We start from the raw sequence: 5,786 nt of genomic DNA on the forward strand, positions 1-5,786 counted from the left end.
TAGAAGAAGACCTCAGGTCTTCTAGGAGGCAATTCAATGTAATTTAATACAATAACAGGAATCCAAGGCACCCAGCATTCCCAAGTTCTACTTTGATCCTGCATTTCAAGAGTTGTTGTGGAAGTCCTTGATGAGGAAGAAGTGGGAAGGAAAGACTCATGTAGGCCATTCCAGATATCCCCTCCATGGTCACTAGAGATTCTATTGGAGCAGGTCCCTCTAGCCAACCATGTAGGCTACACCTCAGCTCCGTTTTCACTTTTGGAATCTTTTCCAGATTCCTGCCAAGCTCTGAATTGCTTACCCCTCTCGTTCTCTTGGCATTTGCGTGTATTTCTGTTTCAAGTTTGGCTGTCTTCAAGTGACTTCCTGCCTCAAACTCCTCTTGCCTTTCCAGACTCTTTCACCTCCTTTCTAGGTTGATGTGGGACAGATAATGGCTTCCCTGGATTTTGCGTCCTCTGCCTTAGGTACAGAACCCTGAGCTTGTCTATATGTGGCAGTCGACTTGGGGTTGGGGGACAAGCCTGCTTCTTGCATACGCTGAGCTCTGAAACCAGCCACTGTTTACTGTTTGGGCATCTCAACAAGTCATTTAAACCCAAACGGAGTAAACTCACCTTTTAGCCCACATCCACAAAACTGGCCCCAGAGTGGACTGCAGCTAGTCTTTGCCTTTGGTGATTTCAAATTGATTCTAAAAGTTTCTTCCAGTAGATTTACGCAAAGTAAAATTTTCCCTTGGCAGAGCAGCTTGGTTTGATTTGGGTTATTTGACTACAAAAGCCCAGAGGCCAAGCATTTATTTAGAAATATTAGGAATCAGCAGCACAAATGAGATTGAGGTTTTGTGAAAAGTTAAAGATTTCTCATTTAGGGAGGGAGTTCACAAAAGACCCCATTAGCCAAGCCTCACCAGTAATTAGTCTGATTTCTCAGGCAAGAGGCAGGCTAATTGACCGCTATCCATTCCAGAGGCCTAGAGACACTTTAAAACCTACCACCCATTGAAGAATATCTTTGGAGAATTTCCTGCTGCGTCGAAAGTCTTTTCTTATTAACTAAATGTTCACACTGAGATCAATATATGAAAATATGAACAAAATGACTGATTATAAACGTGCCCTTTCAAATAGCAACTCATGGGCCTGTTATGACACTCAACTATAGAGGATGAAAAGGGGCTGGTATTTATTAAGCAATACTAGGAGGTACATATTATTGCCCAAGTTTAATAGAAGAGGGAACCGATGCTCGGAGAAGGTAAATAACTTTCCCAAAGTCACATGATGAGTTCATTGCAGAGCCAGGATTCAATGAATTAAAGCGAGTGTGGTTTCCACAACCCACCATAGAGGTCAGGAACAAAGCAGTGCTGAGTTAGGAGTGTCGGAAGCTGGCTGATTGGCTGGCTATCAACAGATTTGCAGGATGGGCTAGTTGTCACCACATGATCTCTCCGGGACAGAATCCACTAACCGGGTATATATGATAAGTAAGGCCAACGTTGAAGCCAGTATAGGTGAGCCACCTGGGTCTAATGCTGCAGAAAGAGGGGTATTACCCTCCTTCTCCCTTCCCCGCGCCCCCCCCCCCCCCAGACTCTGGTTTCTTCATGCCTTCAGGATTTCTTAGAGGGGAGTTAATTACTTAAAGACATTTTATTTTTTAATTATTTAAAAAAATTTTTTTAATGTTTATTTTTGGGAGAGAGAGAGAGAACAAGTCAGCAGGGGAGAGGCAGAGAGGGAGGGGGACACAGAATCCAAAGCAGGCTCCAGGCTCTGAGCTATCAGCCCAGAGCCTGACATGGGGCTTGAACTCAGGAACTGCGAGATCATGACCTGAGCCATGCTTAACTGACTGAGCCACCGGGTGCCCCTATTTAAAGGCATTTTGATTTTTTTAGAAGTATTTGTTGGAGGCCAGAAAGTTTGACCTAAGTGAAGGGATTGATAATTCTTATAGCAGAGATTAGGCTTTTGTGGTAAAATTGTCCAAGACACACAGCCCTTGGATCAAATAAAGCATGTGTGTGTGTGTGTGTGTGTGCGCGCGCACACACACACACATGCACCTGTGCGCACACACACACACACATGCACCTGTCCTTATTAAACAGCGGAGGACGGTTTGAGCAGACCATGATGTTAGTCTGGGGAAGCTCCTTGGAACACATACAGTGTGCTTTACGTGGCTTTCTTGATTAGGCTTTCTCCCACCAAGGAACCTTTCTTTTCCCAGCACAAGCCATGACCCCAATACTGCATCCCTTGGATGCCCCTGTCCTCTGACTCCCCAGAGCCTTTATACTTCTGTGAAACTGCATCTGGCAGCATCACCGAGTGGGGGAGGTACAGCATCTTCATAATCATAACACTTAATGGTTGGAGAGCTCTTACCATGCCCTGGTCCATGACCTGAACGTCATGCCCTCCACTGAGCACTTGCTAGGTGCTGCCTCACTTCATCTTTGTAACAGAACTTTGCAGACTGTTCCTCCACAGAGAAGGAAACTGAGACTCAGGGGCAGAGTAACTTGCCCTAGGGGTCACGGCTGGTAGTGGCAGAGCCAGGATTTAGACCCAGGTCCACTGGACCCCCATACTACACTCAATTTCTATGTTATGCTGCATCTCTACTTTTTTGCTCAAACAAGGGAATTCAATGTTTATTTATTTTTGAGAGAGAGAGAGAGGCAGAAAGAGAAGGAGACACAGAATCCAAAGCAGGCTCTAGGCTCTGAGCTGTCAGCATAGAGCCCAATGCAGGGCTCAAACTCACAAACCATGAGATGTGACCTGAGCCAAAGTTGGTGCTTAACCGACTGAGCCACCCAGTTGTCCCTTAAACAATGGAGTTTAAAATCAGTATGTGTTTGTTGCAAAAATAGAAAAGGTACATTTCTATATTTCTTCATTCTACTCCACTTACTTTAACATTTGCATGTTTCTTCCCAACTCTCTCTATATACATGTATATAAAATAGTTCAGAGAGAGGCACCTGGGTGGCTCAGTTGGTTAAGCATCCAACTCTTGATTTCGGTTCAGGTCATGATCTCACATTTTGAGTTCAAGCCCCTCATCGGGACTGTGCACTGGCAGCATGGAGCCTGCTTGGGAGTCTCTGTCTCCCTCTCTGTCTGCCCCTCCCCTGCTCAAGTTCTTTTTTTCTCTCTCAAAATAAATAAGTAAACATTAAAACAATTTTAAATCGTTCAGAGAAAATTGTTATATATATAATCTACATCTACAGTTATTTATATATCTATCTGTGTGTATACACACACACACACACACACACACATACACACACACACATAATGTAATTCTTTTCTGAACAGGGTAAAAGTAAGTTGTATACTTCATGGCCCTTTACTCCTAAATATTTCAGTGTATATTTTCTAGTAGGAGTATTCTATTACATAACCATAATGCCTGATGAAGTGCTTTTATCTAATCTACCCTCCATATGTAAGTTTTGTTAGCTGACCTGTCAATGTCCTTTATAGCATTTCCCTTCAGTACAGGCTCCAGTCTAAAGTCAGGTACCACCGTTGACTGTCGTGTTCCTTTAGCCTCCTTTAATCTGTCTTTTATGATGTTGATCTCCTGTCTGCCCCACACCATTTCTGTTTCTTCACAAATTTGTATATCATCTTTGTGCAGGGGTAATGGTAATCTTTCCAGTATTATTCCAACTTTAAATATCTGTATCACATGCCATTTTGTTTTATAGCACATCCCTCATTATGTGTTTGGTGTTTCCTCATGTTTACATTGGTTATATAATCTCAGCCAGAATGCTGCCCAGGTGAGGTGTGTCCTGTCCAAGGTACCACATCTGGAGCCACATGATGTCATCTGTCCCATGCGGATGATAATTTGGACCACCTGGTCAAGATGTTGTACAATTTCTCCATTGCTTGTTGTTTTTTTCCCCTTACTTGACACTAATAGACAATATATGGGGAGTCACTTTAAGACTACACAACTAAGGGGCACCTGGGAGGCTCAGGTGGTTAAGCATCCAACTCTTGATTTTGGCTCAGGTCATGATCTCACAGTTCATGAATTCAAGCCCCATGTCGGTCTCCATCCTGTCAAGGGTGACTCCAAGGGTATTTGATCTAAGTACTAATAGAATTACTATTTGTTGAAATGAGGAAAATCAACAATTTGTTTTCGGACATGTTAAATGTGCCATTCCTTTTAGATAACCAAATGGAGATGTTGAGCAAATCATTGAATAACTGAGTCAAGTATTTAGGTGTGAGCTCTGGGTTAGAGATAGAAATTTGGGAGTTGAGGGCACCTGGGTGGCTCAGTCGGTTAAGCATCTGACTTCGGTTCAGGTCATGGTCTCACGGTTCATGAGTTCAATCCCCATGTCAGGTGAGGTCAAGTCCTGCTTCAGGATTATCTCTCTCCCTCTCTCTCTCTCTCTCTCTGCCCCTTATGGGATTTTCTTTCTCTCTCTTTCTCTGCCGCTCACTCACTCATGCTCTCCCCCTCTCTTTCAAAAAAAAAAAAAGAGAGAAAGAAATTTGGGAGTTGGCAGTGAGTATATGGAGTTTAACAAAATAGGTTTTATTTTTTAATGTTCGTTAATTTTTGACAGAGAGAGAGAGAGAGAGAGAGACAGAGCATGAGTGGGAGAGGGGCAGAGAGAGAGGGAGACATAGAATCTGAAACAGGCTTCAGGCTCCGAGCTGTCAGCACAGAGTCCAATGTGGGGCTTGAACTCCCTGACAGTGAGATCATGACCTGAGCTGAAATCGGACACTCAACCGACTGAGCCACCCAGGCGCCCCAAAAGAAGTCTTATTTTTTAGAGCACTTTTAGATTCACAGAAAAATTGAGCAGAATGTACAGAGAAGGCCCATCCCTTGCCCCCATACATTCATTGCTTTCCCCACTATCAACATTGCAGAGCCTGCTTGGGATTCTCTTTCTCTCTCTCTCTCTCTCTCTCTGCCCCCTTCCACCCTCTCCCTCTCTCTCAAAATAAGCAAATAAACTTGAAAAAAAAAAAAGACTACACAACTAACATCAGACCAGCAACCCTTGTAAGAGCACTTTTCCCGTGCCGAGTACTGTGGGTTACAGACATGGCCTCTTTTCATCCTGGGGAGGCTCCTTTCGTTTCTCATGACCACAAGCCTGTCTTCTCTTGGCTCAAAGCCCTCCCTTGTGGAGACCGTATCAGGAGTGGGATCAGATCTGCAGTTGCTAATGCTGTGATTAGGCAACTGCAGATGGAACTGGAGCAGAGAAAAAGAGGAGAGAAGAAATGTTAATTACAGGGTCCTGTTGAGAGGGGGAGACCGCCTCCAGAAGCCTGGCTCAGCTCCAGGAAAGGGAGAAACAGACTGGAGGGGATGGAGTAAAGGAGTCATAGTCACTGAGCTGCACTGGTAAAGTCTGGCCTGGTTCTGTTAAACTGAGCCCCTGGCCTCTGACTCTGTGGGCCCGGGACCTTGTCTGCAAAATTCTCAGTGGACTGCAGCATCCTGGAACATCTGAGGAAGGATGCCCTCTGGAGTGGGGCCAGCAGTCACCAAGGCTTCTAAAAAGACCATAAAATCCAACAGCCTCATGACAAAGAAGAACAAATCCCAACTTTAATTGCTTCAGAGCCCCAGAAGAGCCACTTGAGCTCCTGTTCAGACCCCGGCGAGGCACAGCCATTCCAGGACCGAGTGGATGCCAAGGTGCCTGACAGAGCTGAGCTGAGCTGTGCTGGAAACACACAATTCTCCAACCATTCACTGAGAAATTCTGC

At 44.6% G+C, this 5,786-nt stretch overlaps 1 pseudogene; it reads right to left on the reverse strand.

Annotated features, from left to right (window-relative positions):
* Positions 1–3,624: 3,624 nt before the first annotated feature.
* Positions 3,625–3,722, reverse strand: LOC122241716 (annotated as a pseudogene).
* Positions 3,723–5,786: the final 2,064 nt, after the last annotated feature.

This window comes from Panthera tigris, chromosome C1 (genome assembly GCF_018350195.1).
Source record: "Panthera tigris isolate Pti1 chromosome C1, P.tigris_Pti1_mat1.1, whole genome shotgun sequence".
NCBI classification, from domain to species: Eukaryota; Metazoa; Chordata; class Mammalia; order Carnivora; family Felidae; genus Panthera; species Panthera tigris.